Raw genomic sequence first — 11920 nt, forward strand, 5'->3', positions numbered from 1 at the left:
CATCCTTTAAAAAAAAAAAAAAAAAAAAAAAAAGAAGAGCTTGTCCATCCCTCGACAAGATTTCCAGATGGGGGGGGGGGGGTCGGAGAACTCACGATAAGCCCTTGGAGAAGATTAGTGACGTTCCTAGCATTCTTTTGCACGTGGAGAAAGTGGGCAGGTGTGGATTGAAATGATGAGGCGGTGCGGGCCACTTTGCGAACCCCCCCACCCCCCCAAAGAAAGCTGCCGCTGTGGAATTTCAGAGAACTGACCTATTAAGACATCAGAGTGAGCAGGCGAGACAAAGGAGCTGATACAAGTCCATACAGGTAAACACTGCCCAAGCAGCCCACCTCTTCACTTTAATCTTTCGCTTTCATTCCACCGAAAGCAGCAAAGTTGTCGGCAAGAGCCTTTTAGCGCTGACACCCCAGAGAATATTTCTTTACCGAGACGTTCTGGGCCTCAACTCATCCAAAAGTTTTATTTCAAAAGAGATGTTTGCTCCTTATCTGATGATCCCCCACACAGCCCATCACATCGCAGCCCTCTTTTTATAGCTTTATTCTCAATTTCCTGTGAAGGGATCGAGGATGCACGTGCAGAGTTTTTCCTGTCCTCAAACTGACTTCTCACTGGCCGGTCAGACTTTTTTTTTTTTTTTTTTTAGCACAAAATAAAATGAAGCTCATTCATTTGGAATCCATTCATTCAAATACATTTCTAAAAGGCCGTTTTCTTACTTTTGTCACAATTTAACCTTTACGGGGACAGCGGTTACTAGCTTGTCATGTTATCAGGTTACTGAGTGCATGAAAAGGGTTCATGAAAGACATCTTTATGTGAGGTGGTGTAGCTAAAAAAAAATAATAATAAAATAAAAAGCATTCTTTTGGCTAGCTCATTCCTGAAAATTATTTCCAACAAATGAACAGACGAACTACAGCCAATATTAATGGTCAACATACACACCGTGCCAAGTTATTGTGGCTTCTTCCACTATTAATGTCAACTATTGACTGTACAAAACAAATGAAAAAAAAAATTGTGGAGGGGAACAAAAGCCAAACAACTAAGATCATGTGGTTGCGCAAGTTTGCACACTCTCTTAAAAATGGGAATGTGGATGTGTTCAGAATTCGCCAACCGCATTAATATTCAAGTTAAACAGAAATTCAAAGCGCCTCTGACCAACCTCAAGCAAAGCTCAGATGTTCTTGTGGGCTTTTCCTGACATTTTTATGCTTTCTTGCAAAAACACTGATTGGTGTTTTGAACTGTTCATAATTCTTTCCATTTTCTATGAGGCCCCAGTTACGTCTGAAGAAAGACAGCCCCAAAGCATGATGCTGTCCTCACTATGCTAATCAATTCTCCCATCGAAGCTCACTTTCTGTTTTATTTTCAACAGTTATGTCCAAAAACCTCGGATGCGTATCCTCCAGTGTGTGGCATTTCCACATGATATCGTTTTTTTTTTGGATGAGTGACAGTGTGCCTGGGAAAGATGACGGTCCGGGCTGGTGTGAACGAGTGAGTGGATCGAAGTGGAATGTTTGCTACGGGTCATCAGTGGCGCTTTCTGCTCTTTTGTGCGCAGTCTGCAGAGGAGGTGTGGAATGCAAACTTGATGAGAAGAGATGCAAAGAAAGAGATAGAGTAACTGGGGAGTCGCTGAAAAGCAGAAAAGAAGGCTCTGCGGAGCTGCAAAAGGGCTCTTGCGGGGCAAAACTGTTGCTACAGCTGCAGCTGAGCAAAAAAACTCGCACAGCAAGAGAGAATCAAAAGGTTATTTCAGTTAAGCAGAGTGAAATTAACTCCGAGCGATAATATTAGGTACACCTGCACAATCAAATGAGCCAATGTAAGATCTGGATTTAAAAAAAAAAAAAAGAAGCCCAGCCAGAGCTCAGATCAGACCTAAAAGCATTTCAAATGTTTCGGGGGCTTAAAAGGGGGGCTGTGCCCCTCACAATTGTACAGTGGGAGTATATTTGACAACAAACAGTAATTTGGCAGCTGTACACAATTCTTTCGTTGAAGTATACTGTCAAACTAAACATAAAACAAGAGAATTACATTCGCTGTGTATTGAATGACCACATAAGTCCGCAAGCTTAATGCTAACACAAAATGGGAAAAAAACCACAGTTACCTCAGCCGGGAAATACGAAATGAGAGACGCGTAGCAGCAGCGAATGGAAAAATGTGCCATCCGTTTCCATCCGCACTTTTGATGATTCCTGAACTTACCCTGCTGCCTCGATAAATGCAAAAAAGAGGAGTGAGGACAAGCTGGAGTTAATTTCATTGGACAGACGCACTGCTTCGACATTCGTTAGTTTAGCGCTCCCTTTAAATCTAATGATGATTTTTATCACCACACTGGCATTTTCCTAATGCTAATCTAGTCCAAAATGTGCACATTCTGAGGCTTTTTTGGGGGTGTGTTAGTTAGAAACAGCTCGCATTTATTAGCACAAGCGGGAACCATTTAAAAAAAAAAAAAATTATGAGCTCCACCTATACAGTATTATATAACAGCTTTAGGAGGAAGGGGGGGGGGTTAAATCATATTTGTAAGAATGATGGGGTGAAAAAAAACACAGCCTTGAACATATATAGTACATATAAATCATTTTTAAATGAAATCTCTCATGTCGGTTGATTCTTTCCCCCCTTGAACTTTCCTTTACATGCATATTTTCTCTGGCTGTTTGCCTGTTGTCCTGTTCTGGCATGTTTTTTTTTTTTTTTTTAAAGTATGTTTTTTTAAACACACACACACACACACACACACACACACACACACACACACAGAGCTCATCTGAGGGAAGCTGAATTGAAAGGCCACTCGGAAAGGTCTCCACCTAATCCCCGATGCTCCTCAAGTCTACTCGAGGACGGTAAAAAGGTAGACGACGCCTCACAGATACCCGAAATTTCGTCAGACGGACGACTGACTGTGCGTGACTTGGCGATAAAACGATGAATACCACCAGCCGTCTTTGACACTCAGTGTAACCTATGTCAGTTTTTGTTTTTACACATACAGTAGAATATGAAGAAATACATATAGCAAAAAAACAAAACAAAAAACCCATGAGTCTAATCTGACCCCATAAATGAATGTTTCCCAAGATTTGTGCTTGCACAAACAGGCTCTGTTGGTCTCTGCTGATTAATCACTAAAAACGGGCCCCCTTCATTATTCATGTTGGCCATATTTCAAAAGCATTTACAGTACTGTAGAAAAGTCCAGTGCAGTTTGAGCTATGGCATATTATCACGCTGATAATGACCATATTCCGTGTATTCCAAAAGAGGGCGCTTTTTCTTTCCAACAAAGATTAACTTGACGTTTGTGTTTTGCTTTTCATTTGGCGTTTCGGCGACGGTCGCATTTTATAGCGGTGAACTTATTTTTACGCTTGTTTGACATTGAAGAATGCGTAAAAATACAAAAATGAATCACCCTTACAGGTTCAAGTGTACTTCCACAGCATGACATCAACAGCGGTCTGATTTATGAAACGTGACAGGCTGCTGGCACACAACGGGATGAATAGCTCCGTTGCTATACATTTGTTGTGGACCTGACAAATAAATTAGGCCCAATGTGGACTAATGTACACAGCACAAGTATTTGTCACCCGCGGCTCAGACTGTCCACTGGATTCTTCATAACTATCTGCTAAAAGCTGCTAGGAATGCGCGTCGCTCGCATTTGGGCGGACCAAGCCGCCCGTGAGAAGAGAGACGGCAGTGGGGGCTTGGAGGTCCTTCTGTTGACACGCCGGGTCAATCTCAATATGTCCAGAACCCAAATTCCTTTTTTCCTTTACAAGTTGGGGCTATTTGGATTTTTGGCTAACTAAAATTTGACCCACTGTTCAGTGTTTCAGTATTTTTGAACAACCGGCTGTTCTGTAACAAGGAGCTGAACGGAAAAAACACACAACAGGTGTCTAGATTTGTTGGCCCGGGGGGGGGGCTTTCTGTGACCCTTCTAGTCCCTCTGACGCTCTAACCACACTGACGCAGATTCTAATTGATCGAGAAAAATGTCATATTATCATATATCTGACCACTTTTTTTCGTCCAATTAAGTTCAACTGGAAAAATCAGTGGTTAATACTAAAATGTCCCCCACTTTTTGTGAGCTTCAACACAAGAAAGGGACAAATGGCTCGTCGGCTGCAGCGTCGTGTCATCTCATTTTGCAACTCCAACCCGATTTCTGTTCAAGTGGAGAGTTCTGTTCGGCACGATCTGATACGCTTCAACAGGCGTGCAATTTCACTTAAAGGCGTGCCGAGGTTGTGTGTAAATAATAAACGGCACGCAATACTCTGCAGGCAGGTTTTGTGGTTCCCCCCTGAACGCATCACATCTGCTGACTTCCAAGCTGAGTCATAGATCATTTCTGGTCATATAATCATGAAGAAAATATCTAATGAGATGAACGCTGAAGCTTTTTTTTTCCCTGCCGGCAGACTTACAATGCGGTATATTGTACACTTTTTTTTTTCTTTCCCCCCCGACGGCTGACTTGGAAGCATCTGCGGAATTACGGCTATGACATCAAACAACCAAGTGCGCAACAGGCTTTAGAGATGACAACAACCGGACTAGATTCGCAAAGGTGATCTGTATGTCACCTCTGTGGATAATGACCATCTAAAGAAGCGAGACGACAAGGGCTTCCTCTTAAGCTTGCTTCGCCAAGACGCCCACCTCTGGGAGGGAAAGGGAGGAGGAGAAGGAGGAGGAGGAGGAGGAGGAGGAGGGAGTGATGGCGAGCAGGAGAAATTGAATGAGAAGCCTCTGAGAGGATCTTGAGGGGAGCTACCACAACAAAACAACTTCTCCAACAGTCCAGCCAGTGGAGGCAACCAAACTGGCTTTTATTTTCGTTTTTAAAAACATTTTCTACACATGCATGGCTGCTTAGTAGGTGAAACTTGTGGAAGTTTTTGCAGCGACAAGTTTGGGAGGAAGAGGGGGTGGGGGGAGCCCCTCAAGATTTGGGAAGATGGGTCACTTTTTAAGGAATGGGACAGCACGGCTATTGGCTTTTATTCTACTGCACTTCAGCGCCACTCAAGCTGGTAAAGTATCGCTTCAGTAAATGGAAATGTACAAACATGTCAAAATATCATGTCACATTTGGTTATGTTTTATGGACGTTGCTTCTTAAAAAGAAAAAAAAAAAAAAAAACATGGTCTCCTCAAATTGAGATTTAGGTCGCTTCAATAATTAAACTGCTTTTACATCTGCGTACGCAATTGTTAACCCTTCACAGCAAAAAAAAAATATATATATAAATACATTGCACAGTTTTTGAGAAGACGGCAATCCGGAACTTGCTCGTGCAGGTTGGAGTCAGGTGTACGCTTGTGCAAACGCGTGACGTCACGCTGGCGTGTGCGTGTGAGCCGCGTCGCTTGACTGCGAAAGAGTTTCACGTTGGCTTGCGAAAGAGCTCAACAACTGACTTAAAGGGAGTAGATTAAAATTCCTCGCATGGATCTGTGGCGTGCGCGCACAGTGTATAAAACTGCCTCACTTCGGGCTTTTTTTTTTTTTTTTTTAATCGTAGCCCCCTTCTTGCTCACTCAGTCATGTCTTCTGGTTGCAATTAAGCAAAGGCAAAAATAGAGCACGCTGCTACTGTTTGAGTCATTTTTTAATGTCAGACTCGTTCATTGACAAACATCCACCTCGTGTACATTTATTCATGGTCAGCACTCTCGAGGGGTTTATCATCAAGGCCGGATCAATGCAAAGGCCTAAGCCAAAGGGGGGGGCCCCCATGAAGGAGTCCTTTATGGGCAAACTTACGGCCAACTAAATACATTGGTGCCTTAAGATACGAGTGACCCAATTTGTGAGTCCTTCAAGATATGAGCTGTTAACGCCCTTGACTGTAGCAACGGTTGTCAACAAGCAATTAAAAAAAAAAAAAAAAAAAAGAAGCTTCAGGTTGTTCAACGGCAGTACTAGTTGAAGTCAAACCAAATGTAAAACAAAGAGAATTACAGCATGCGTATTTAAAAGACCCAAACAACTGCTGAAATCAAGGCCCTGCCGGCGTAATGCTAATGCTAATTAGCATCTATATTGTGATGCCTTAACTCTTTATGCAACGGATGGAACACAGTTAATTCAGCGACAACATATGGGCAGACAATATAATAGTACTCGCAGTGATGCCATCGACGTAGAACGACTAATATCGGTGCCGTACTGATGAGCTCAGAGAAAAATTGAGATGTTACTGGAATCCCACTTGAGATTCATTGGCATTTGCATTCACTTCAATGGGAAAAGATGATTTGAGGGTGGTCACCAAAGGAATTCAACTTGCATCTCAAGGTACCCCAGTTATAATAGTTTGGGATTTTTCATCATTTTATTTCATTTTGACTTTTTTATGGAGTTTGTCTAAATTTGTTTTTAGAGCATTTTTTTCAAAAAAAAAATTTTTTTTTTAGATTTATTATTAGTTTTTTTTTAAACTATACGGCGTATCTGTCAAATGCATAATTTTTTTCCCCCCATTCATTTTTGTTCATTAAACCGGTTGATCCAATACAGTTCTGAGTATAAGGTCATCATCATTTTTAAACTGTGTGTTATTTATAAATAATGTGTTCATTTTCGTGGCGAAATGAGACGCCTACAACTATATGTATCCATGACAATATGGATGACCACGCGCTGCTTAAAAGTCTCACGGCTGCAATGCAGTGAGAAGATATTGTGAGAGAGTTTAAATGGCAACTTGGGATTGACTGGTCATGTATGCACATGTTGTTAAAAGGCGTATTAGAACATTTTTGAGGAGCAGCTCATCCACGCCTGAACATCACTTAAGGCAAATTTAGTACATGGAAACTGTGGCTGAAGCAGATAGGACGAAAAAGGACGTCTTCTCTGAAATTCCGTCGTCTGTGGAAGAGCAGAAGTAGAAACATATGCTCGGGCCTTGAGGGGCAGGTGTTTTCTCGAAGGGTCCGGCAGCTTTTTGGCCTGCCGGCGCATCGTCCAGTCAACAAACATGAGTAGTGAAAAAAAAAACAACGAAAAACTGGAAAGTGAAGAATGCGGTCTTGATGTTATCCATAAGCGTAGCTATCTGTCAGCCTGTCGACAAAATGGTGGCGTCAGTTTCACAACGGCATCAAAACCGTGAATCTATGTTTAAGAAGTGACATTTCTGCTACATTTGAAGTTAAATCATCGCCATGTGCCTGCAATGCGTGACCTAAATCGACCATAAGAAGAAGTTGTATGCTTTCAACAAGTCAAATGAAATATTATCTCGATGCTTGCTTTCATCACCACTCTCATATTGATATTCACGACAGCACAAGTGTATCCGCAGAGAATAGGTTCAAAATCTTTCCCAGGCCTTCCTCAACCTCTCGACACGGTCCGGCAACGTAAGTGGTAACTAAAAGCAGAACCCGACGCGCCCCACACGGCCCACTAAGTGCCCTTGTGATAACCTCTTGCTTCTCATTTTGTCGTCTTCAAGCAAACCAGCGTCTTATGTACTGGTATTAAAATTAGCTTGCTGTCATTTTTTTTTTAACAGCTATGAACACGCAAAAATAGTTGAACGAGTACAAATCTGAGATTAAATTGCAGGCCCAGGGGGATCTGTGAGAGGCAGGGCGGCGTCGCTGTGGGGGTAGTCACAGTCAACTTCAATCACGGCCAAAGTGGTTACTTTTATTCCCTTGAAATGTGGTGCGCTCGTCGCATACTGGATTCTGGACACAGCGGAAGCACATCTGCACTGTGAAGTGGCCGCTTGGGATGATTTAAAAAAATATATAAAAGCTGTCCCTGCGCCGGTGATGGGCGTGATCTCCTTCCTTGCACCTAAATGTCTGGCGGGTGCATCTTCAAGACACTCCTTCAACCAACACACCCATGTTGGCGGCGAACGGGCCGGCAAATTCCCCAAAGTTGAGCAGTAAGCCTTACAAAAATCAGGATCTCCCATAATTTGTGCGACAGTGAAGATGCATGGTCAATAAAATTAGAACTCAGTGTGCATATTACGTGGCTATGTGACAATATTTATTTATCGTTGTTCTACCCATAACAAGGTAATTGATCAAATGAGTCATTTTGATCATACAGTATATTCTGTCTGTATGCACCTAAAATGTCTGTCCACCCTGTCATTATGGGCTAACTGTCCCTTTAAGAATCCCTCTGCTGATTTCAGCGACATGGCGACCAGCATTTTGTTTTACGTCAATGGAGGCGGAAACAGTGGCTAGTTGCAGACTCAATATTTTGTCATTTTCATCATCGGATGTGTTGCCGGATGTTGTCAGGCTTAACATGTCCACTTTGTCATCATCGATTCTCAATTGAGATCAAATCATTTCAGAAACAATACTCAAGTTAGTTTGCCAAATGAATCCTGTTGCTAAGCGAAGGTCCACCGTGTGCTTCGGAAATGCTACCATTAGCTTCAAATGTCCGCGCCGTCATCAAGTTCACATTTTCTCCTGTTTGCATTGACATCGCCTGCTTGGAGTTAATTCATTTTTTAAAAAATGTCGGAAATTGACCAATACGCATTTTGATTTGATTAGTTCTGGGTTGTCATATTTTCGACTCACCCTCCCTCCATACGTCGAGCTGTCTGTTAGAACATAAATCCGGAATATTGAAGTTTGCTCCACCCACTGTCATGCAAATCCCAATCTGACACAGATATGCATCTCCAAGCACCATATCGAAGTTCAATCATCGTTTTTTTTTTTCTTCCCCCGCTCCTCCGCTCTTATACAGGGTGCGGTCCAAGAAACGATGGGAAACTCCCGCTGCCCAGATTCCTCTTGGCTCGCTTTCTTGTTCAATTCCCCCCACTCGCTCTCATGTGCAATAGCTCACATCTTACAGTGTAGCATTGTACGAGGCCTAGTGTGTTTTTTTTTGTTTTTTTTTTTTTCCGGGCCGGACTGGGATGTGTAGGTGGTGTGAGTCACGGCGGGATGTTTCCGAGATGATTTGGGGACACAAACACAGAGATCACATTATGTTCACGCGTGACTCAAACATGCGGAGGAGCTTGGCTGTGTCAAATGTCAAACGCAAAGTGGAATCGTCCCATTGGGTGGCATTTTGGCACGCTGAACACGGACAATAACAAGCAAGCCGAAGAGCATGATTTATAAAGTATGCGCGTAAATTCTTATAGATCGTAATTAATGGATGCTTGAGCTTCTTTCCCATGTTCTCTGACCTTGTTCTGCGATTTCAAAACAATTCGTCACTCCATAGGGATGTTGTGATATTTCCAAAACGTGCTGCACTGCGCAACCACAGAGCAGCAAAGTCAACAATGAGCTTTTTCAGGTAAAGAGGTTCCAACAAACCATTAACATAATTGTATGCTTCTCATTCCGAGTTAGCTCCCCCTCCCGCAACCCCCCATGTCATGTTTGCCAAAACCTGTCCCAGTTTACTCTGCACACTGGGGTGTGAAATGTCTTTTTATCCCCTGCACGGATTGTACGAGATGTGAGATTACGATTGCAACTTCTTTTTCCATGCTTAGGATTTTTGCTTTTCCCCAAAGAGGTTTTTTTTCCGCACCATTGAACATGTGTACCCCCCCCCCCCTCCCTTCCTTTACTTACGATTGCAACTTCTTTTTCCATTCTTAGGATTTTTGCTTTTCCCCAAAGAGGTTTTTTTTCCCCCCCCTTTAAAATGTTTTCCCCCCCCCCCCTCACTTTCTTTATCTTAACCCTTTCATGCACCCTGTAACCTGATAACGTGATAAGCTGTCCACTGTAGTAACCGCTGTCCCTGAAAAGGGTTCAACATGCCAGAAGGTCAACAGTGTCTTGTTGTATTCGCGTGTTTTGCTTTTCGGCAACACACACTCGGGGAAAGAAATAAGAACCCGAGAAAGTCAAAGAAGCAACGTACTTCATGGAGTTCAAGGTCAGCGCTGACAGGTTGTCATGTTTGCCAATGAGCCACCTGTAAGCAAATACTCATTGAGTTACTTCTGAGGACATTTTGAAAAGATCAGAGCGGCATTCACAGGAATAGAATCCATCAGACTCAAGAAGTACACTTCCTCCCCTGATGTGGAAAAGCGATAAGTTTGCACTGAGCAGAACAATCTGGCACGGATGCATTTTTGTTCCTGCCGCCGCTGTCAAAAGTTGCACAACAGTCAAGTTGCTAGAAATCTAACGCCGTGTTTTCTGGTCAGCCTCCAATTTCGGTGGAAAGGAACGAAATCAGTTCCAAATAATAAACTACAGTCATCGCAAAAGCTCATGACCTATACAGGCAATCTTTGAAGTCACATTTTAACATTCTCAACTATCATACACGTGTAGAAAGACGTGGAGCGCTTTTAATGAGACAATGTGAAGATGCGGTAAATGAGGCGCCGAGGAGGCGAAAGCAAGACAATGTTTGGTGCAAATGTGGCCCTAAAATCTCTCTGCTTGGCAGAGACCAGATCATTTAATGAGATACTCGACCTTCCACTCAATTACACGCATTTAACTTTTCTTTCCCAAAGGGGAAATTGATTTGCAGTCAGGAATCGAAAGGAGAGCAACAAAGAGCTCACTGGGGGGGGGGTATCGGACTAACAAGCCGGCTGAATATAAACATTACGGATTTCATCTCAGACGCGATGTGATGCAAGGAGTGGACCAGGGGACGATAAAGTACCCTGGCAAGAAGTAGGATCACATTTTAACGATGCTTAGCCCCAAGCAAAACAAATATGTATCGCTGCTGCGGCCTGATTGCGTTAACACTCCACGAAGCAGCCTCACTTTAACCTGCACGGCCAGAAAATCTCGCGCTACGTTCGCTGTAAATGATATGATGCCCCAGAACGAATATATCGGGTAGATAACACTATTATATGGTCCCATATATCATGGTTATCATTGACCAAGTCTGAATGAACATATGTCGCGGACGCTATGGTTTCTATTGTTTGCGGCGGCAAATCCCGAGGTGTTCATGTTATATTTTTCATCCCGTTTTCCCGTTGGCTGAATGCGATTCACGGTTTATTCTTTTTTTACTGCTTTGTTGCAACGCTTGGGGGATTGAGGGCACTCCAAAGACACTTGTTTGCTGAGCAAACGCCGTGAAATGTAATGTGCTATTTCTCGGGAATGGCAAACTCGCGCCATATGGCGAGCGAAAGATAAATTCGGGAGGTAAATTCGCCTGGAGCCGGCTAATTTCCGATGTTTACAATGCTACATGCTAACGAGTTACTTTGAATGGTCTCTTTTACTTCTTTGCAATACTGGCGGCATACAAAGCTCTGAATTGGCATGAAAACACATTTGCATGCCGAAGCAACAGCTGGCGCCTTAAGGCCTGATCGAAAGGTCATTTTAGCCGGTCAGCGGCGTGAAGAAAGCAATTTTCTGGAAAAGAACAACAAGCGTGGAATTGAGGGTTCAGTCCGGTGCATCGTGATTCCAAAGGCAAAAGTGTGATGCTCATGCAGCTGTCAGGTGTACCGCGACAGGATTAGAGGCGGGATGGTGTAGTACCACGATCCCATAACAACATCCGACAAAGCCCGGCCACCTGCCACCAAATCTCCCGGGAAGATTGCCTCTTCCAGCTCTTGGGCAGCAGGAAGTCTGTGCACTTATAAGACTGGCTTGCAGCCGCACTCAATCCCACTCTTTTGGCTCGGCAGTAACCGGCACTTAACAGAGTGAGACAACAACAGAGGGAGAGTTTAATGGTGACATTGACGGGATTGGCTTGCCTACAATTGCCACAAGCTCCATTCGTGAGAGCCAGGTGGTGGCGCATTTTTTTTTTTAATTACATTGTATTAGGGCTGAACAATTTTGAAAAAGAATGAAATTAAATCAATCTATTACAATACACAATATTAGG

General features: G+C 43.1%; 1 protein-coding gene across 1 annotated transcript in view; it reads right to left on the reverse strand.

Moving 5' to 3' along the window:
* rdh8a (retinol dehydrogenase 8a) overlaps window positions 1-11920 on the reverse strand; it is a 54641-nt gene that overhangs the window by 8819 nt on the left and 33902 nt on the right. The gene's annotated exons all lie outside the window — the stretch shown is intronic.

The sequence above is a fragment of the Hippocampus comes genome, unplaced genomic scaffold, assembly GCF_001891065.2.
Source record: "Hippocampus comes isolate QL1 unplaced genomic scaffold, H_comes_QL1_v1.1 scaffold93, whole genome shotgun sequence".
Classification (NCBI taxonomy): Eukaryota; Metazoa; Chordata; class Actinopteri; order Syngnathiformes; family Syngnathidae; genus Hippocampus; species Hippocampus comes.